Source organism: Micropterus salmoides, unplaced genomic scaffold, assembly GCF_014851395.1.
Source record: "Micropterus salmoides isolate LMB-PRFRI ecotype aquatic unplaced genomic scaffold, ASM1485139v1 Ms_hic_scaffold_2981, whole genome shotgun sequence".
Lineage (NCBI taxonomy): Eukaryota > Metazoa > Chordata > Actinopteri > Centrarchiformes > Centrarchidae > Micropterus > Micropterus salmoides.
The window spans coordinates 1-23,175 of record NW_024042241.1 but is presented as its reverse complement, the minus strand read 5'-3'; the positions used below and the strand labels follow the sequence as shown (position 1 = coordinate 23,175).

The window sequence follows — 23,175 nt, the reverse complement described above, 5'->3', positions numbered from 1 at the left end:
ATTATCAAGGATGATACACAGCACTGCAGCTAATTTTAACGTCATCTTATTTTAGTTTTAGTTTTATGTCATGAGGACACATGCGTTAGGGGTTAAGATAAACCCGTGCCTCGTCCTATCAGCGTATACTTAAATCATTTAAAGTTTTGTGAGAATCACCTCACATTCCACACACACACACACACACACACACACACACACACACACACACACCGTGTGCACACACATTTATGCGTTTTTACACCCATGCACACACAAACACACCTTTTCCATTTCATCTAGATAGCAGTCAACAAAGTCCCTTGGCTCTCCAGGCACTCTGGTGTTCTTGTGCTCAGTCACCAAGCGCTTCAAGATTCTGACAAGTCTGAAAAACATATGTCAACATTCATAATTAACATTTATTTATTTATTTTTTCAAAATACAAACAAAACAAAATACCTATGTGTTGTTTTATCACATATGTGTGAGGTGGGAAGAAAATCCATTGTACTATTGATGCTCATATAATTTTTCTTATATTTAATGCTAATTCTCAAATATTTTCAATTTAGGCTTTTTAAAGAATTAATTATACATATTTACAATAAATATCTAGGTCCAATTAACATACCTCAACATTCCTAAAGGCCTTGGTGAAGGGGCCCTTCACAGCGGCAGGTTATGAATAATGGGAAGACTGTCATACAGCTGTAAAAATAAATAAAGATAAATCATTGGTTTTTTTAATACAAGCATGCAGATTCTGCTGTCTGACAAGTCTTAAATGTCTGTGAAGATGGAAAGTGTGTCTCTGGAATGTGTGGCATGCTGAGAAATACCAAGAGACCAACAGCTACTGCAGAAGTGTTGTAGAACCATCGCCTAAAAGAGGAGCTGGAGAAAGATATGGCCAAACCCTCTAATCCATTTTTTTTTAACTGAGACTGTGGGCCTTCCCTCAGACAAAGCTCCTTTTGATAACTAATGTAACAACTAATGTAATATTATATAACTTCCATTCACCGAGTCTCCCCTGAAAAAGTTTGGAGCCCCCTTGGAGAGGCACACATCCCACTTTGAAATCCTCTGCTCTAATCCACACCCAATAGGTCAATGTGCCCTGGTGCACTTTGCAGGTGAGTATGACACAAGTATCAGCACCACCGGGTCTGAGAATAACATTCTTTCTCAGAAAAAAAGGTTAGAGTGCTCAATCCCCAAGCAGATGCCCCACATTTACTGTGACTCCTGTAACAACATATGTTGGTCAGACGGTCGATCAGTCAGTCCACCACTTTGGTCCAGACTTTTTATCTAGTGCCACCAAGAGATCAAAATGTTAATTTGTTACTTATTACCAAATGACCACACAACTAATTCGCATCAGCCTTAGCTGTACTTTTTCATTAGTGCAAATTAACAAATTTTACTCAAAGCACAGGGTTACCTTAGAAACATGCTTTGACTCACCATAGCCCATGGTCCATTAGCTATCTTGGCATTCTCAGTGAAACATTGAACAATCACTTTGATGAACTCATCATCATACTCGTAGCGTGTACCAAACAGAACCTGGCAGATGATGTTGGAAGCCGCATTATGAAACATAAGTCGAGGACTGAAGCTTTTGCCTGTAAAAGACAAAATGTAGATTGAAGTATGACACAGCACTGAACAACAATACAAAAGAACATTACACTAACAATACACAATGCAAAATCAACCAGTCAACACAAGCTTACACAGTGAGCAGAAAGTGACGGAGAGATAAAGGGCAATGGAACACACTGGAGAACTCTTTAAAAGGAACCATAAAAATCTACTGACATGAACGTAAATGGAAATTGATATTATAATATTTGTGGTGTCACCGATTAAAGTTATACCAATGCTCTTTTCCAGTGTATCAATGGTGTATCGCAGCTCTCCGTGAATCCTCTCCTCCATGGAATCCTTCCCCAGACCAAAGTTCCTCAAAGTCATCAGAGCAAAGCGACGATGATCCCTCCAAAAAGAGCCATAATCTGCCAGAATCACTCCTTCAACAGGTGTAGTGGCACAAAGAGTGTACAGTGTGAGTTTACAGGTCATCTACTGTAACATTTTCTCTAAATATTACTATCCAATGAGATCAGTGCTGTTTTATTCCAGAGCTAGATTTGGAGCCTGTTTCAGTATTTAATCTCCACAGTACTTTAATGTGGTTTTTTTTACTGACATTTCTGGATTAGGAAGGTAAATTATTAATTAAAACTATCGTCCTTTAAGCATGCTTTCCTGTGATTATAAGATTCTAGTTCTTTATCTCAGGCCATGTATTAGCAAATAATATACAGCAGCTGCTAAAAACAAAGTAACTGCTGGATAACTTGGGGCAGAAAAAGCTGTTGATTAGTCTTAAATTAATGTGATGAGGCCTTTACAAACTAAACATCCCATCTCTGAACCCTTTTAAGTACAGCGAGGGGTCTGGCAGGGCTGCTCAGTTCCCTACTTTTCATTTTTGGATTTGAACCACTAACATGTGTGATTCATTCCTACAGTGATAGTTATTAAGATACCTCGGGATTGATATTTACCCTCCATTACAGTCGGTGGTTCCAAATGATTATAATGCTATTAATAAAAATTTTAAATAGACTTGTACAGATGGCTGTGTCTGTGTTTCCATAATCAAGATGGACATTCCCCCTGGAAAAAACATTGTTTGTGTGTATGCTGTCATAAAAGCAATACAAATATGCTCACAAAAAAAGAAAAGTTGTTGCACTCAGTCTGCTAATCATACTTCAGGTTTAAACCCTTCCACAATATCAAAAGAGTGAACTACACACTTTAGTGTACAATTTGTTTTTCTTAGAATGACAATAAATACCATAGAACTGCCTTTGACAAAGATATACAAGGCAAAAAGTTACCTTTACTTCTAGCCCAGGAGCTTGTGTCTCCCTTTTCACCATTCCACAGCATGCTGCAACATGCTTTAACATTGTGTCCAGTGTATGTGTGGATAGTGCACATTTTCATTTACTGGCATAATGATGGCAATAAAAACCTATTCACTGCACTACGTTTTTATTTACTATTAGTAAAACTGGTAACTGCTCCATCCCTACATACAGTATATGCATGGAAAGAGCTACATTACATGTGTAAAATGTAATTCATGCTCTACCCTGTGACATATTATGTGTTCTACCTTTCCTGTCGATGACGTCATTGATAAACAAGTCTTTTGGTCGTCCAGCAAAATCAGTGGCATTGGTCACTAAAGCCTCCTTCATGGCCTTCACCCCATTAATGATTACAGCTGGTTTGGAACCGATGAACAGACTGTAAACATCTCCATAAGACTTCCTCAACTGGGAGAGAAAGATGACATGTCAGTGTTTGAAATACATACATATCACATATCTTAAGAGGGATGTGACATATTTGTCCACTTAGTTCAGTTCAGTAACTACAATAGTGAATAATGAATAATAAACAGCAATGTCTATTTCCACAAGCTTGTAGTGATAACAGTGGTGTCTGTAGATAGTCCTCCACGACATTGTTTCCATATAGAGAGTTTGCTTTTTTTGATGTTGAGCACTACAAAGCTGACACCTTCCACTTACATTGTATTGAAAATATTTGATTAACAAGACCTTGGACTCATATTGGGTGCCAGTTATACAATGTCCAATCTGCCAAAATGGCACTGGATACAGTCCAAGTTCACAGGCAGCCAACTCTGTGCAGACAATGACAATATGTTATGCAATCACATGAAAACAGTAGCAGTGCTGTTGTAAGTAACTCTTGCCCTTATACATCATATATTGCACAGATGCTAGTTGCTTTCACACGTATTTGTTTTACACTGTAGTAGCACAGCAACTCTTCAAACTATTACTGTCGAAAAGCAGCACAGTAGCCACATGTGTGTGATAGAAATTACATCAGTGCCATAAAAATTTAAGGCACTGGAAAAACAACATCAGTCATTTCAGAATTTTTCTTACTCTCTCAAAGTCCTTCAAGGGGTTCTCTTGGTTCAGGTGCAAAATGTTCCCCAGTATCGGCAAGGCAGTGGGTCTCGGTGGAAAGTTCTTGGGCCTCCGGGATTTCAGCTGAAGGATGATGAAGACAACACAGAGGCATAGCAGGGTGACTGAAGAAAACATGGTGGAAACTGAACAGGCAAGCTGAATGACTTGCTTTAAAGGTGTAGCTCAGCTCAAAAGCCCTGCCTCTACAGGCTGTGTACTTTGCTTCCCAGTACTTAAAGGTGAATGGGAACATCAAACAGAAACACTTTGAGCAGCATGAGATCTGACAGGCTTTGGCATGAACTATCCACCATCAACTAGCAGTGTAGCTGTTGTTGAGTTCCCCATCTTTTAGTGACTGCTGTTCAATCTCTTAGTTGTCAAAAATGTTGGTAGCTAACACAACAGTACTTTAGCTTAGCAGCTAGCGACAGCTTCTCCTTCTCCCTCTCCCACTCCTACTTTCTCCTGCTCGGTGTGTCAGATGTTCAGTTACTCCTCTGCCTCCTTTAACGGTAATGGTACATGTAATAAGTGCAGTTTATTTGTAGACATGGAGGCGAGGCTCAGTAATTTAGAAGCCCAGCTCCACACACCTTGGTAGATCAGTCTTTTAGCTACTGTAGCTTGCCAGTCCCCGGTAGTCGGTGCGGAACGGCCTGAGTTAGCCTGTGGTAGCCCTCGCCTGGGATTTCCTGAGCAGCCAGGAAGGGGTGGCTGGGTGACTGTCTGAAGGAGGAATAGTCGTAAGCATTCAAAGCCCACGGGGCACCATCAACCTGTTCACCTTTTTTAACAGATTTTCCCCACTCAGCGACACACCGGCTGAGAAACCAACTCTGATCATTGGCAGCTCCATTTTGAGAAATGATGATGACATGTATAGCCGCATGTCGTCATTCCGCCGCTTGTTGTCGAGGTGCTGTCCAGCAAAAAATGTGGGCTTTGTAGATCATTGGCAGACTTTCTGGGGAAGACCTGGTCTGATTCGGAGAGACGGCATCCATCCCACTTGGGAAGGAGCAGCTCTCATTTCTAGAAATCTGGACAAGTTTATTAGTGGACCAAATCCATGGCAACCCAGAGTTGAGACCAGGAGGCAGAGTTGCAGTCTAACACTCTTCTCTGACCTTCTATTTCAGCAGTTACCCACCCAAAACCCTATGCAGAGTCGCAGTCTAACACACTTCTCTGCTCCTCGATTTCAGGAGTTACTTAATGAAAATCCTATAGTGACGGTGTCTGTCCCCCGACCATTGAAATTATTTAAATCAAAGGTAAACAGAAGAGGAGCTGTGCATAAAAACCTCAGAAAAATTAAAACCACAAGAGCAATAGTGCAAACGAATAGGAAAATTAAATGTGGACTCAAAAAAAGCAACGAAACCTGCAATAGAACAGAGAGGGGGGCTTGGGGAGGAGAAAAACAACAACAAATAAATAAAAAAAAAAAAAAAAAAAAAATAATAGTAGTAAAAGACAACCAGCCGAACAGCAGCATTGAACAGCTGACAAAGTAAGACAACTAAGAGAAAAATGAAAACAAGAAACAGTCCAGCACATTAAATAAGCAACACAGCACAGCCACGAGAGCTGGAATAATAACAATTAATTTAAATAAGTAACTGAAAGAAAAGCATCAGGAATAATTCTACCAGGGACAACCTAAATTTGTTTGTGTCTATGTGTGAGACTGATTGTGTCTGTGTGCGTGTGGGTGAATGTGTCTGTATGTGTGTGTGCACATGTGTGTGCGCATAAGCCTGTTAAAGAATGTAGTTGTTAGTGAGAGTGGGATGCCACGACTGATGCCACACAAACAGGCAGACAAGAACCCCAGTAGCCAATAGGGGTGGGAGAAAGAAAAAGAATAAATCAATCAAAAAAAAACAAAGACTCCCAGATGCACCGCGATGCAAACGCGGAAGACCCCGACCCAAATGCCAGTTGACAACGTAATGCCGACGGACGGCAAAAAGCGTAACCCGCGGAAGAGCAGCGCCCGGACCGACCGCGGCGCGCACACAACATAGACCAGCGCAATGCACAAACTATACGCCCAGCAGCCATTCAGAGACCCTGCCCAGGGAAAAAGCACAATGCATCAAGATGCATCGACAGTCACCCCACAATCCCACCGCAGCCCTCCAAACCACAATCGGATCAAGAGAGAGCAGAGACCCCCACCCCCAGAAGCCAGGGCACCCTGCGATCCCCCAAAGCGCAAAGGACCCCAGACCGCATGTCCTAGGGGAAGCTGTACCCCGCCCCAAGGAAGAACAGCAGAAAGCTCCCTGCCGCCAGGGAGCGATAACGCGGGAGAACCAGGCCAACGGTCCCCCAGCCCAGCCAGAGGCATCCCTCCCCAGAGTGGAGGCAGTGCCAGCAGCCCCCGAGGCCGATCTCATCCCTGGACGGGCCCCAGCCCCCCCAGTTAAGCACCCCATAGGAGCACCAAAACCTACCCCGACAACGCCGGCCACGCGCCCCAGAGACTCCCGAATGCCCCCACTGTGAGAGAGCTGGCAGGGGGAAGTAGTGGGAGCCCCACCCCTGCCGAAGAGGGCCCAGGCGAGGAGAGGAGACAACTGGCCCCCAGGCCCAGGGATACACCACCCGCCCAGAAATGAGCAAAGGCCACAAGCCCGAGTCCCCAGATCCCTAGGTCAAGAGCGGGCCCCCATGCCAGGGGAGCCCCGACCCCCCCAGCCCACCCCAGATCAGGCAAGGCCATCACCAACCCCACAGCACCCCCGACGCCTGGGGCTCCAGGGGCAGGACAAGAGGCCAATGAGAATCTCCCCACTCCTTCAACCCTCTGCCTGCCTCTGTAAATGTATTGTTTTGTGTTGGATGCATGTCATGGATTGTGAAGTGTTGTATGATGGAGTAAAGATAAGGTGTGTGGTAACTAAGGTGCAGTTAAAATTGGAGGGTAGTTGTGACACAGGCACCCCACAACTGTCAGGTAGTGGAGCCTCCCATCGTGCCCCTCTCACCCCCCAAGCCCTCTGTGTCTAATGTGTAATTAAAATTGAGGGGCAGCCAGTGGGGGAGGAAGAAGGGCGAGGCCGCAATAAAGCAGCCCCACCCACCAAACGCCCTGCAGCCCCCCAGGGTCCTAAGTATGTTGTGAGACATGACCAAAGGGGGAAAGGTGAAGGAGGTCATAGGGAGGCTAGAATGGTCCTCCTCACTGGGACCAGATTCCTGACTGGCTCCATAATTCATTCAGTCCGTCCCCCACCCCCTAAGCAGAAGGATGCCAGGTCCCTCCAGCCCAGGGCTTATAGCAAGAGCCCCTCTAGCACCGGCAGCACCCCAGAGTCAGCGACAACCCCGCCCATCCCCAGGACGGGTCCAGGGGGGCCCAGCCCCCCCAGCGTGCAGACGCTAAATGTTAATGTTAAGCTTAAATGTGGACTCTTAAACATCAGATCTCTCTCTTCTAAAGGTGTACTAGTAAATGAACTAATATCAGATTATGATATTGATTTATTTTGTCTTACTGAAACCTGGCTGGGTGATGGAGAATATGTTAGCCTAAATGAATCCACCCCTCCCAGTCAGATTAATACTCACATTCCTCGAGGCACAGGCCGAGGAGGTGGAGTTGCAGCTATCTTCAACTCTAGCCTACTAATCAGCGCTAAACCTAAACTAAACTATAACTCATTTGAAATCCTTGTTCTTAGTCTTTCGCACCCAAGTTGGAAATCACTGCAACCAATTCTTTTTGTTATAGTGTACCGAGCACCTGGTCTGTACTCTGAATTCTTATCTGAATTTGCAGAGTTTTTGTCAACTTTAGTCCTTAAAACGGACAAAGTTATTATTGTAGGGGATTTTAATATTCATGTGGACGTTGAGAATGAGCTTCAGTACTGCGTTTATCTCTCTGTTAGTGTTCATGAACCGACTCACTGTTTTAACCACACCCTCGACCTTGTTTTGGTGTATGGTATTGAAATTGAACATTCAACAGTGTTCCCTCTTTATCTGACCACTGTTTGATAACTTTTGAGTTTGTATTGCTGAACTACATGCCATTGGGCAAAAATTTCTATACAAGATGTCTGTCTGATAGTGCTGTAGCTAAATTTAAGGATGCAATTCCATCAGCTCTAAATTCATTATCAAGTCACAAAGTAACAGAGGACTCCTATGCTAATTTCAGTCCCTCCCAAATCGATCATCTTCTTGATGGTGCTGCAGGCTCGCTGCGAATGACACTCAACTCTGTAGCCCCTCTAAAAAAGAAAATAATAAAACAAAGACGGTTAGCTCCATGGTATAATAGTGAAACTCACAAATTAAGCAAATATCGCGGAAACTTGAGAGGAATTGGTGTTCCACCAAACTGGAAAATTTTTATTTAAAAGTTTAATTTGGCAAGATAGTCTTAAAACTTATAGGAAGGTTCTCCGTAATGCCAGAACAGCGTACTACTCGTCATTAATAGAGGAAAATAGGAACAACCCAGGTTTCTTTTCAGCACTGTAGCCAGGCTGACAGAGAGTCACAGCTCTAATGAGCCAAGTATTCCCATAGCTCTCAGTAGTTACAACTTCATGAGCTTCTTTAATGATAAAATTCTAACTATTAGAAACAAAATTCACCAAGACCTGCCCTTAACTGGCACCAACTTATCTCTAAACTCAGGAACCCTAGAAACAGCTGTAGAACCAGATATATGTTTAGACTGCTTTGCTTCCCTCAAACTTTACCAACTAACTACAATAATTTCTTCATCTAAACCATCAACCTGCCTCTTAGACCCCATACCAACTAGGCTGCTTAAAGAAGTAAAAAATGTTCAAAATTCATACAGATTGTTCATAAAGTGAAGAAATATAAATAAAAGTTTTCCTGCGCAAAATGTGTGTCACTTTACTGAAAGCAAACAATTACGTGTTATAAGGTCTTAATTGGTTCATATGGTATTATGTCCACTTGTAATATATTATAATGGGATAGATATTTTAACACTTTATTTAAAGCAAACAAAGACATGCTGTATATCTTTAAACATTACTATCAGCTATTATTCCATTTTATATTTCACTAACATTTCATAAAAAAAAAGTTTGTATATAACAAGGCAGAGTCGGTGGTTATAATGTGTTATGGAACATGGTTGGAGATTCTTGGCGCACAATAATATAAACTGGTATTACTATTAGTTATAAAACATTAAATCACAAGTTTATAATACATTATGAACTTTGCTATAGCACCTAATGCATGTTTGTAAGTGATTATAACAACCGTTATAATGTAATATTTACTCATTACCATTGACGACAACATTGCCCAGCACCATTGCTCTAAAGGTGGCTCCGTGTATCATCATCTTTAGAGGTGAAGGTAGAGGAACAGTAGGAGTTTGAGCAGAAGATGGGATAGGAGGAAGATGAGGAGGTGGAGCAGGAGCAGGAGCAGGGCGGAGGAGGAGGTGAAGAAGGAGGTGGAGAACAAGGATGTCTGGCTTGTTCCAGACCAAAGACAGGACACTGGGGTAGAATAATTTGTTGATTGGTGTGGTGTACTGTACAGTACACTAAGGAATGAAAAATGTGTGCAAATTTCTTTTGTGTTCATCATGTGAGAGGTTTTTGAGGGGCACAAGCAGCATTACTTATAACCAGTTTTTGTAGTATTGTTTTATCTCACCAGTGTATAAGATTGTGTTGTGGTGTGTGTGTTCCTGAGGGCAAAATGTGTTTTTTCAGCAAAATTTAATGGTTTCAAGTGGAGAGCTTCATTTTGAACTGAAAATAGGAGGTATTTGTTGTGGATTTATGTTTAAAGTTTCAAGAAAAAGAGGCATAATTTCAAGAAATGTGTTCAAGCAATCGAGATAAACTTAAGGAAAGACAGGAAAAAGCATAACCTAACGCAGACCATGATGAATTTCTTACATTATGTAATTGTTAAATTAATGTCTCTTGTTATGCAGTACTTAATAATTCCTGTAGTGGTAGGCCTACCCTACACCCCCCTTGGTTAGAGTACAAATGTTTGTTTGTTAGGCGCCTGGTTGTTAAGTGTTATGTTATACATTGGTCAATCTTAAGCAGCATCAGAACATTTTTATAACATACACTGAGTTATTATTTAACATTACTCCGTATATTAACACTATTAACTCAGTTTGAGAGCGATGATTCTGATTTTGTTTCTAGTCTTTCCTGCCTTTATTTGCATATACTGTGTATGGATTATAAGTATGTACGGATTATAGACTTTTATTATGATATTTCTGTCGAAACAGAGCGGGCAAGCAGCTGGGAAACAAGTTAACCTTATTTCTGCAAAGAAAACTTGATTCCAATAAATTCTTATTTATTTGTCAGTAATATAGTAACCCTTGTTCAGTGTGGAGGCCAGAGTAACAATATTATTCTAAAGCCACCGTTTCATACAGTTCATTAATGATAACTCTAATAACCACAACAGATGCATGTGTTCACTTGCTGGTACAGGCACAATAGATGTATTAAAAAAGGAAGGGGGCCCACTGCATGTAATAAATGGTTGTGTATGGACCCATGTGACATCAGAGCAACAACTCAACAGTGACATTACAGTTTTTCTCAATTGCTTTTCTTTAAATTATCCCTCCTTCTCAAACACAAATCCATAACTTCTCACCTAAAAGCGTCCATTTTCCACTGTATAGTACAATACACCAAGCAACAAAAAATAATTATTCTGCCCCAGCATCCTGTCTTTGGTCTGGGACAGGCTAGAGAATCTTGTCCTCCTCCTCCTCCTCCCCCTACTCCTACTGTGGCCTTTTTATCAATCTATTTAAGGTTCTGGTTGGTGTGTTATCATTTATGACTCTGTGTTTCCACCTGGGTAGCTGTGTGCTAATTGAGCTCAAGCTGTGCTGACTTGAGTGAACAATATTGAATGTTTCCAGTGCTTTCCAAACGACCACATGGTGTAGACAATGACAAATTAAGAGATTTGTGTGTAGTTTTGCAGTGACAGTTCAACAAATCTGAATCATGTGTCAAAACAGGGAATAGTGTTTATAGGTTAGGGAAACGGGTGTCTTGTGATAAATGGCGTTATGGTTTTGAAACTTTAAACTTCAAAAGCCTGGTTTTAGTGTTTAAGCAATCGAGAAAAACTGTAATGCTAAACAGCACAGGTTAACTTATCACAATACAATGAATGATGGCATACACTGGAATTAAAAAATCACTCAGCACAGACAAAAAAAAAAGAACTTGTCCTGTACCCTTTACTTGTACATTAGGATTAACCATTAGGTCTGGTGGTCTGCCAGAGAAGTTGGCAGCTTTGTTGACCAGGGCTTCCATCAAAGCTTGCAGTCCACCGATGACATCCCCAGGCCTAGAACCAATAAAAACACCAAATGGGGACAGAGACACAGTAGATAATAACTGGGACTTAGGTGATATGACCTTCTATGCAGTGCACTCATCATCCACTATAATCAGTCAATAAGTTATTAGGAGGGGTAGCAGTAGAATGTGTGAACTTACTTTTAAGCAGATATTACTGATATATCCACTTTGACAAATATTTCTCACCTAACAGAATGAACTGTGTCACTCTGAAGAACTTCTTTCCCCCTGGATTTCAATGCTGATAAATAATTAAGGATATGATGACAGAATAAGTCACCCATGAGGAATGTTTTTGACCTATTTGCTAAGAGCTAAGCTCATTGGGAAAGGCTGGCAGTTAGAACAACAGCAGCACAGCATTTTGTGCTTATTTCCAGTAAGCAGCTTGCGCTGCTTACATTATTAATGAACTACAGTGAACAAAATCCATGTTTTTTAAATCATATTAATTAAGTACAGTATTATCCAAAAATAAGACTGTCTCTTTGTAGAATATTTTGCATATAGGTGGTCCGTCCATCCATCCATCCATCGTCACCCGCTTATCTTGTGTACAGGGTCACGGGGGCTGGAGCCAATCCCAGCTGACATCGGGCGAAAGGCGAGGTAGACCCTGGACAGGTCGCCAGTCCATCGCAGGGCCACATATAGACAAATAACCACTCACATCCACACCTAAGGACAATTTTGAAGACACCAATTAGCCTGCATGTTTTTGGATGTTGGGAGGAAGCCGGATCACTCGGAGAGAACCCACACGGACAGAACATGCAAACTCCACACAGAAACCGGGGTTTGAATCCACCACCTTCTTGCTGTGAGGCGACCACTGCACAACAGCCAACACAATTTAGGTTATTCTAACAGTTTTTGAATTACATTAAGAATTACCCATTGAGTGGCCAAAATGATGATCTGAGCTTGAGTCAGATAAAGATGGATGCGGTTCTAGCATCTGGAAATAATCTGAAATATGTATATAATATTTGCATAATCTATCTATCTACATCGAGGTATATACATAAGGGCTTCAAGTTCAAAATAAACTTGAATGTTATATCCATTACAGAATGATGTCCACTTGAGGAAGCCATTAACTATCTGTTGTCATTTCTTCTCTCCCCCAGATTCAAAGCCGAACTCTGTTAACATTTACATAATCTATAATCAAACTATACTGTCACTGGCAAACCCATTCTAAATGTTGTCCATACCATGAGGGTGAAAAGACACAAAGTAAAGTTATAACTCTTTAAAAGATAGCAAGGAAAATCTGTTTTAGGATATTAAATCTGCACCACAGACAGTGACACCCAAAACTGCTTCAGTTCACACTCACATGCCTTCCTTCATCCTAGAAATACAGTGAACACTGAAAAGGGCAGTTTCAGTATGCAGTGGAAGTCGATGGATGTGATTGCTACAATCATATTTGTCAGGCCTGCCGCAGCCCGGTGAGCAAGTCTCTCTCTCTCCCTCCCCCTGTGCGTATGTGGTTTAATTACAGGTGCATGGGAGTCAAGTCCCGGCCGCGCTTCATCTTTACAATCATCATCAATCAATCCTGTCCATATATAACTGATCGTCCCTGCAATTCATCGCCAGATTTTAGTCTAAAACTGCTCAGTCAGTCTATCTTCTAGCCTTTGCATTTTGTGATCTTGTCATATTGAACACCCCCTAACCCTGTTGTTTTGTGTGCAGACTCCCTGCCGGAAACCTGACTCCTGTCTTCGCTCCATTCCTGCTCTGCTTGGATTCTGGATTCCCCAGCCCGCCTGGATTCCCCCCACTGGACCTGCTCTGGACCTGCTCTGGGCTCTCTCTCAATTATGTTTATTAGGTACACTTGAATAGCCCAAAACAGCCCCACAATGAATCTGTAATACCTTTTATGAAGTTTGTTTTTATACCATCTTTCTGTTCCTTTAGTTGTGCAAAACAGTGTTTGTATAGTTTACACTGTGTCAGATAATTCTACTCTATCATCATTTTGAGAAAAATAAACCCTTTTAGGCTGCAATTGAGAACACTGTCACCGCACCACCGTATGTATTCATTTATTTCTGCCATATAGTGTTTAATGTACAGTCTATCAACCAAAAAAGAAACATAATGGGAAGACAAGATATTGTAGCAGTTTATTTTTTTAAACTGATAAATGCATATCATTAAACTACTAATGCAAGGAATGTTAAACACCTGACTAAAACATAATCCATTATCAATCAATGATACATCAAAGCATGTCATGGAAAACAGTAAATATACATTTTAAATAATGTCATTTCTATAGATGAGTAATTAGTAAGTTTACAAGCATTTTCTGATCTGACACCCTATTGGCACGACAACATCATTTGTCTGTTCATTTCAAAACTGTTTGCAATTACTGTTAAAAAATAAATCTGTTTTATGATCTCTTTTTCAACTCCATGGTTAAAGGTTTGGCCAGCATAAAAACAGTTTCGTTTAGAGAAACATCATGGTTTGGGTTAAAATAACTATTTCATTAAGGTTAGGGGCCTTGTTGACATGGTTACAGTAATAAATCTTTGTGAAACTTTAAAAATAATACAGTTGACTCTTGGTTTAAAATGAGAAACATACAGCAGTCTCTCTTGTTGAAGTCTGATGTTTGCTGACACATCCATTCACCTCAAGCTGCTCCCTTATGTGGACTTTGTTGTTCTATAACATCGTCACTTGACCTCCTCATGCTCACATAAGAACCACGGCCGCTATGGCGGCTTTGTCACTTCAATGTAAACACATGTTGTTTTGGGGCACTTGCTCAAATGTCTGACGCTTTCATTCTTTGTGGGAGGACATCTCAATGAATTACACGAGTTTGCAGTAAGAATTATCTACGTGATAGATGCACTGTGCACTAAAAGCTTAACCTAAACAAATATAATATGATGTCTTGACTTGATTGGAAGATTGGTAGATATGATGCTTGATTGGCATAATTCACTATGTGTATTGTAAGCTGTCACAGTAAATAAGATACGATGTAGGATCTAAGGTCTGCAGATAGGACAGCGCCGGCTCAAGTCATGACGTTGAGAAATGGGTATGGATTCTGTGTCTACATTATTAATTAGTAATTCTAGCTCTCTGGTTGTTAGCGTTGGTTTTTGCAATGTTCAGGAGTCCGAAGAAGCATGTTTACAGAAGCATATTTATTTGAAGGTAAAAGTTCAGGTTTTTCTCAAAGATTACATCCAGGTTTTTCGAGGAGGGTTTAACATTGATGCCAAGAGGGCCAATACAGGGTTTCACGTCAGAGACAAACTCGTTAGGACCAAGAAGGAAAACCTCACTTCTGTCTGGAATTAGCAGAAAGAAGTTGAGTGATATCCATTCCTTTATAGCAGCCAGACTGTCATGGAGGGCACCAATGTTACCAAGATCGCATGGCTTAACTGAAAAATACAGCTGCATGTCATCAACATAGCAGTCGTGGGAGATGCAAGTGAACTAGCTAACCAGGTTGCCTGGAGGTAACAGGTAGAGTGAGAGAAGAATTGGACCAAGGATTGAACCCTACAGAGTATACGCTGTTGAGGACACAATGTTGTCTATGATTATCTGAAATTTCTTGTTTGTCGATTAGGATGAAAGCCAGTTGAGTGCAGTGATCAACTGTATTGAAAGCAGCAGTTAGGTAAGGTAGGACCAGGATAGTCACTCTTACTAAGACTGTTTCCATACTATGTAGGTGACGAATGTAGGTGGAATTTGGTGAAAAGAGTAGTTTTCTTCAATGAGTAACGATTGTTTAAATAGCACGAGCTTGTGACTGCAGTGAATAGGGCACCTGACAACTAGGGAAAGACCAAGTGATGGCCTGGAAAGACAGCTGAAATAGACTCCAGTGGGGCCAACATGGTCTGGCAATTCATGGTGGCAGCAGTTTGATAGGCTGCACCATTTACAGCAAATAAGAAAAAGAGCTTACCTCGAGAGTCGGCAAGAGCATAAGTGGAAGATGACAGGATCCCCAACTATTGACCTTGGAATGGAATTAACAACGAGCAGGTAGAGGACTTCAATAGAATCCACAGTAACAGAGACAACTACAGATATGTCTTTAATACAAAATTCCCTCTTGGTGTTACTATCCTCCAATGCAGCTCAACAGGAAAGACTGTCCAGGGAAATGCAAAGAGGGAATTATATGCTAAAAACAGTGGAACTTTGGAAGATATCCACAAGCTTTGTCTAACTCAGACTGTTGAAACCTCATATTAACCCCTTAACTCCTGAATCAAAATATTAAAAAAAATTATTTTTTGTCATTTGCTTTAAAGCTGATGTTAAATTAAGTTACGATTGTTAATTTGTCTATAGAACATAGAAAAGATATAAATTCAGGTATGTGTAGGTATGATGCAAATTAGCGACAAAAGGTATAAACGAGAACTCAGGGCTTGCAAAAGGTTCCTAGGTACGTATTGAATATGCACCTACAGGCATTGGGGGAATCCATGTGCTATCTTGGCTTGCAGTCTGCAAGGAAGAGGTATGATGCAAATTCGCAACAATTGGCGTCAAGTGGTTAACTTCAAATAACCTTTGGAATACAGTTTTGCACAATATGAGGGCTGTAGACTTCGTTCCCCATCACTTACATTGAAAATGCATTAAAAAGGGATCTGTTAATGGCCCATGATGAGAGCAAGTAAAACCTGTTTCAACTGTCATATGGGCTGAGTTGATGCCATATTACGCAGAAACATGACGGACCAAAGTAAATGCTGAATTCACGTAGTGCATATGTTATCTGGTATGGGTTATATGTTATTAGGTTCTAGGTTTATTAGGCTATTGACGTAAAGAGACCTAGATTAGCTATTTATTAGCATTAACCCTGATAACAATTCAGGTAAAGCAATGTTTTAGTGGTTTTAAGCAATGCAGTGGAGCAACAAATCTGAGAGAAAATCACTAATATAAAGCTTCAAATTGTTTCAGCATTCTTAAATAGCAGTATCACATAAATAACACAATATCACCTAGATGCTATACAAAAACGTCCATATTGTTTCCACATCATGACTTGGATTAGTTGTAAACTGAGAATAGCCTGAGAGATGCCTAGGTAGAGGGCGTTACATAGTCTAGCCTGGATGATATTAATGCATGAATGACTCTTTCATTCTTTCATTTCATAGATCAGAAGATTGCTTCCTAATTTTGGAGATGGTCCTGATTTGGAAGAAGCTGGACCTGATGATGAAATTTACCTGCCTGTTTAAACCTCGCCATTAGATGTAACACCCAGGTTCTTGGTATGTGTGGACAGAAAGATGATGAACTGGGCAGTGACAGTTGTATGATGTAGGAGGCCAATGAGAAAGATCTCTGTCTGGTCCTCATTTAACTCATTCATACACAGTTATAGTGAAACTATTTTCCAGTGGGTTGCTAACAAATGGCTATTGATAAGGCTAGTGGAACCAGATACAGTGAGGTGGCTGTACTACTGAGCGGGCCATGGCATTAATATTTTAGAACCTAAGTAAGGCCTGTCAAGCTGCCAAGTATCTGTTCTTAACTTTAGATTTAACAGCAGCTTTAAGGTACGTCAAGGCAGGGCTGTGTTAGACCTGTGGTTTCACCTGTAAAGGAGGCTCAGTAGATAAATGATAGCAAAGCCTGATACCCACTGCAGGATCTAGTGGTAGGTCAAAACATCAAATAATATTTATTCTGGGGTGCCATAAGTATGCTCACCCACCTTTTGGCACATTTCACTATGTGTACTGTTAACTCGTCATTAAGCGTAGAACAAAAAGCCCTGTATTGTATTCAGCATATTTGTTCTCAGGAGTTTAATGGCTGCTTCTCAACCGCTTTTACAAGAGTTTGTAGCGTGGTCAATCTGGATTTACAGTAACGACTGTATCTAAGGAAGGGTAAGAGTCCCTAAGTGTTAAAGTGTTAGGGTCCCCTTAGGGTTAGAGTCCCTAAGTAACTAAAGGGGGGATAGAGTGGGAGATGGGGAATCAAAGGAGTAAAATAAGCAAAGGTGGGAGACCAGCCTGTTTTTATTTTCTATTTAACTTTTAAAACTTTTTTATAATTCCCTGTTGCTTTTATGTTTTATATAAAGCACTTTGAATTACTTTGTTGTTGAAATGTACTATAAAAATAAACTTGCCTTGCCTTGTGTTAATCTGGGTCTCCACTGGTGCCATGTACCATGTGTCTACAGACCGCCTTACTGCATTGCCTTGTGTTGGACCTTCATTTGATAAGGTTTGTGAGTTAAAGTGACCCCATAGACCGGAGAGTAGTCTGGCACCCCTGCATCCTCAGGCCAGATGAACTTGAACTTCCTCAGCAGCGTCACCATGACGAGGGAAGAGTTCCATACGAGCCAGACCCTCTCCAAGACACATCCTAGGACCTGAGACATAAAAAAATACCTCTATAATGGTTTGATTAAAATCTGTGCATGTCACTGCAGGTGTGATACAATAACAAGTCCCATACTGCTGTTTGTTGTTCTCTCTCATACCTGCGGAGAAAGGCATGAAGGCCTCTGGTTTAACAAACTCTCCCTTGTCATTGAGGAAGTTTTCAGGGTTGAATTCATGAGAGAATTTCCATTGTCCCTCCTCACTCAACACTGAGGTCAGGTCAGGGATGATCATTGTACCCTGAGGAGAAAATACAGGAAGGTACAAAACATTTGTAAGAAGTTAAGATTTACTTAAGTTACCTAAGTAAAAGTAATGTTTGTGCCATTACTTTATATACTTTGGTAGCTTAAGTGAATCTAGGAATAAGTCAAGTAAAGTATGGTACCAACAATTGCTTTACAGTACTGTGAGGTTTGTTTCCACAGCACTATTGCCAAAAACTTATCTTGGGAATAGAATATCCCATGAGCTCTGTGCCTTTAGTCGTACAGTGAAAGACACTAAGTGGAGCAGTGTTAGCTATCCTCTGCACTTCATGGATCACAGCCTGGATGCAGAGGGATTTAAACAACATGTTTTTATGCTTTATCTGACTTAGGGAAGAAGAAAAACAATGCAGAATCTTAAAAGCTCAGCCACAAAAAAGCCGACCAATAAACTTGAAATACGGGAACCCACCAGCAATATGTCTACAACCAGGCAAACAAGACCATAATTGATTGGATTGAAGCAGTGACTGAAATTGATCTCCAAAGCTACTGAGCAGTTTCTGTTCACCTTATATTACCTTATATTTAGAGTGGCAGTTAGACTGGTAACCTTTGTGAATTGTTCCCATATTACGCAATTCACTCTTATTTTGTCATGCTTAAGCAATTAATATGCCATTCAGAAATATGTGAATACATGAAATAAAAGTGAAATTATTGTCGTCAACACTGGCCCGATCCTTCCCTTCCAACACCCGCTGACAACACTCTGAGAAATCCAATGAATTATAGTGATAAATGCTGTATCGCTGAAACATTTTGATAATAGTTACTGGACACACAACTATCTATCTGTGCTTCATTCCTGTACATTTCCTGCCCACAAAGATGTGAATACATGGAGGTGCAGCATTAGACAGCAATTAATTGGTCGGGCGCTAGTCTATATTATTTAGGATCAACCAAAGACGATTTCTTAAGAGAAAGAAACATGACTGAAAAAGACCAGTCATGACAGATCATCTCAGTTATTTGTACCAGAATGCCCTAGCTTATGCCATTTTCACACAGGTACAGTAGGGAGCATCTAGCTAGGCAGAAAATTGATTCATGCATAGATACTCATTTTAGATAGAAAAACAATAGTAAAACTCTGCCGATGTCGGTTAGAATAGCAACATCACTTCTGCGCAACAACAACAACTTATAACAAGTTGGAGGATGCCGTGGTCTGTGTGTGTGTGTTGTGTGCCGTGGGTCTCATGATATTACAGAGTTGAAAAAGAGATGTGGAATTTAGACTATGCGGTTGAAAGAGCAAGAAGAAGGAGAGCTAAGAGATGAAAATGTCACAGCCAGTGAAGTGGCTCTGGGGCTTTTCTGTTGTTTCTCCCATGTTCCCCTCCCTTTTTGTCTGTCTGCGGGTGTGTGTATGTGAGTGGGTGTGTTTTGACTGTGACGGCAATCTGGACACCTGTCAGAGCTACATACCGGCCTCAATCTTCCACTCAAGTCAAGACTTAAATACTCTGGGCTTCCTGTAACTTGTCGCCAGATAATGCCATACCATTTTACGGTTGAGTACATCTCTTATCTCTGGTTTCCAGTGGATCTAGTATCCACAATTTATAGTCTCTTGTGTAACCTTAGCTGTCTTTTGCTACAGGATTCCCAGATCTTCAGCCAAACTCTTTGGAAAGCAGACCTCGCAGGCTTCTGTCCTGTGCTCACGCCAAGCCTTAACTGCCTTCACCATCACTGCAAATTTTTTGTAATAGTCTGTCAACTTTTATTCACTCTCCTGTGCTCTGTGTCTGTACCTGGGGCCGCCAAGTGCAAGCTTTAACAGAAAAATGACAATTGGCAGTACTTCACATGTTCAAGGATGATCCACAGCACTGCAACTAACTTAAACGTTATCTTATTTTAGTTTTATGCCATGAGAACAAAATGGGTTAGGGATGGGTTACAAACCCAATGATAAAAGGGGGGAAATTACTAAAGACTGCTGGAATGATAAGCTCTTATGTGCTAGCTTGGCTAATGGCGAATTTTTACAAACAAGCTTAAATGAAAAATGTCATTCTGTATAGGCCTATTGTCTAATAGTTTAGAGTAGTTTGCCATGTACCTTAAAATTTGTCTGTAAATTCTTGTCAACTTCGCTGCTGGCTGAGACAAACCAGACCCTCAGCTATTCAACGTTCACATGTGTCAATGAAAATTCCTCTTGTGAAAAGAGTCAAATTACGAACACACATCTTCATTCATTGGTAGTGAGGTGACTCTTTCAACACCCCCATACACATGAACACACCTTTTCCATTTCATCCAGATAGCAGTCAAGAAAGTCTCGTAGCTCTCCAGGCACTCTGGTCTTCTTGTGCTCTGAAAACATATGTCAGCATTAATTTGTATTCATTCAGTTTTTTTCCACTGACAAAGTGTTATTGTTGTCACCGTATATATGTGTGATGTTAGAGAAAATAAATCCATTGTACCATTGATGCTAATATCTTTGTTTAGTCTTACATATTCCTAAATTTAGGGCCTAATATTTTTCATTTCAGGGGCCTGCACCAAGAAGCGAGTAGGCCTACAATATACCCAGGATATATTTTAGTTATCTGGCTTAACTAACCCTAACAATCGCGGTCGGGATAAGCGTTACCACGATGCTGTTATCAACTCGATAACTCACAGATGGGTTTCCCAATCCAGCCGTGACCGTGTTCACATTAAAGAGCTTAGCAGCAGATGACCATCACAGACATGAACAAGTCCACTGGCATCAGAGCCGCATATTTTACAAACGAAGAGCAAACTCTAACACTACAGAAATACGAATACTACATAGTCTAAGTAACACAGCTGCAGCTGACACATGCAGGGAGACAGTGTGAATGCCTACACGAACAGACTTAGTCTATGATAATGCGTTGATCTGATGTGTTCTTATGAGCTGTATGAAAATATCAGCCCTTTACAGCTTGGCTGTGTGTTGGGGGTTTCCACTTTACAAGACTTAATAAGTGGTTGTTCCACTTCACTGTAACTTCAAAAAATAGATTAATTTATTTAACACACTCAAAAGTGTTCCAAACATTATTCTAAAAAACTTCATAAAGCAATGAAATGAAAAATCCATTCATGCCATAAAATGTGCTCAGATAGTGGTTGAAACACTGAATCTCAACATTTAGGCTACTGAAAACTCACCTCATTACCTGAGCTTACATCGCAAAAGGTGGGCTGAACATGACCAGTCGCATTGATAGCCTATAAGAAAGTTACTAATCTAAAAAAATAACCTGCGTTCATATTAGGCCTAAAATTAATTCCAATATCCAAATTGCTCATATTCTCATCAGAAAAATTAAACTCACTTATTTTAACAGCTGCGACAGACTGTGCGAAACGGGGTGGGAGGGTGGAGCAAAAAAAATATTAAACACATTTCAAAGCAGTTAGTAGGCTTACTGTAAAAACCTGTAAGCCTACAATAGCCTAAGGCTTTTATCAGTCTCTGTAAGATATCGCTATAGCCTACAAGAGTTTCTCCACAACCGCAGCAAACATAAAAGCAGCCTAGAAAACAGTCTGAGGGATTTCCTATGGTGATGTCATTTTCCACGAGGGCTGATGCTTGTCTGGAACATAACCTAGAACAGCCCAGTTCACACCACAGCCGTTAGCCGTTCAGCATAAGTTACCATGGTGATCTACCCCAGTAAGAAGTGAACCACCGTCGTGGTACTGAAAACACAGGCTTAAACTTAAAGTTACCTCGATAAACTCAAATCCCTCCTCATGGTACAGAATTTATTACAAATATGAAATCTCTAGGTCAAATTAACATACCTTAGCATTCTTCAAGGCCTTTATGAAGGGCAGTGACAGGTTGTGAATAATGGGAAGAGTGTCATACGCTGTATAAAATAAAAATAAAGATAAATATTAGTTATTGAATCCAAAAATCTGATTCTGTCTCTTGGCAACGTTAGCCAGATATTCAGATATTCATCCAAAGAAGGTTCATTCTCAAAGACGTGAAGAATTGATGACTGAGAACTTTCACAGACAGATATCTTGTTGCCCAGAGAATAATGCTCATGACTCTGGGGATCCTTTGATTTTTCATCTACTTCCCTGGAGGTCAAAATGTTAATTTGTCATTTATGACCAAATACCCACATATAATGACATTCCCAGCCGCCTTAGCAGTACTGTTTTTAGAGCAAATTAACAAATTTTGCTTAAAGCACATGGCCAGAGTTGTTACATTGGCAACATGCTTTGGACTCACCATAGCCCATGGTTCATTAGCTATCTTGGCATTCTCAGGAAGCATTGAACGATCACTTGATGAACTCATCATCATACTCGTAACGTGTCCCAAACAGAACCTGGCAGATGAGTTGGAAGCCGCATTATGAACATAAGTCGAGGACTGAAGCTTTTGCCTGTAAAAGACAAAATGTAGATTGAAGTATGACACAGCACTGAACAACAATACAAAAGAACATTACACTAACAATACACAATGCAAAATCAACCAGTCAACACAAGCTTACACAGGAGCAGAAAGTGACGGAGAGATAAAGGGCAATGGAACACAATGGAGACCTCTTTAAAAGGAACCATAAAAATCTACTGACATGAACATAAATGGAAATTGATATTATAATATTTGTGGTGTCACCGATTAAAGTTATACCAATGCTCTTTTCCAGTGTATCATGGTGTATCGCAGCTCTCCGTGAATCCTCTCCTCCATGGAATCCTTCCCCAGACCAAAGTTCCTCAAAGTCATCAGAGCAAAGCGACGATGATCCCTCCAAAAAGAGCCATAATCTGCCAGAATCACTCCTTCAACAGGTGAGTGACACAAAGAGCACACAGTGTGAGCTTACAGGTCAGCTAATGTAACATTTTCTCTAAATATAACTAATGTCATCGGTACTGTTCTATTCCATCGAACTTTCTAACTGTTTGTATTTAATCTCCACAGTAAGGTGATTTCTTTTTTTACTTTCAAACCTGAGACATTTCTGTATTAGGGAGTTGTATCAGTGAGATTCATTAGATTTGTCAACGTAATTTACTCTTAAGACCCGGCCTCAGTGAAAA

General features: G+C 40.7%; 1 long non-coding RNA gene and 2 pseudogenes across 1 annotated transcript; 1 reads left to right on the top strand and 2 right to left on the bottom strand.

Annotated features, from left to right (window-relative positions):
- Positions 1–518: 518 nt before the first annotated feature.
- LOC119882209 lies at positions 519–4,176 on the bottom strand (annotated as a pseudogene).
- A 7,930-nt stretch (positions 4,177–12,106) lies between these two features.
- On the top strand, positions 12,107–13,384 carry LOC119882208. Its single transcript, XR_005440471.1, has 3 exons — positions 12,107–12,256; positions 12,761–12,856; positions 13,107–13,384. It is a non-coding gene; the product is annotated as an uncharacterized LOC119882208 (long non-coding RNA).
- A 4,074-nt stretch (positions 13,385–17,458) lies between these two features.
- On the bottom strand, positions 17,459–22,953 carry LOC119882207 (annotated as a pseudogene).
- Between the last annotated feature and the right edge of the window lie 222 nt (positions 22,954–23,175).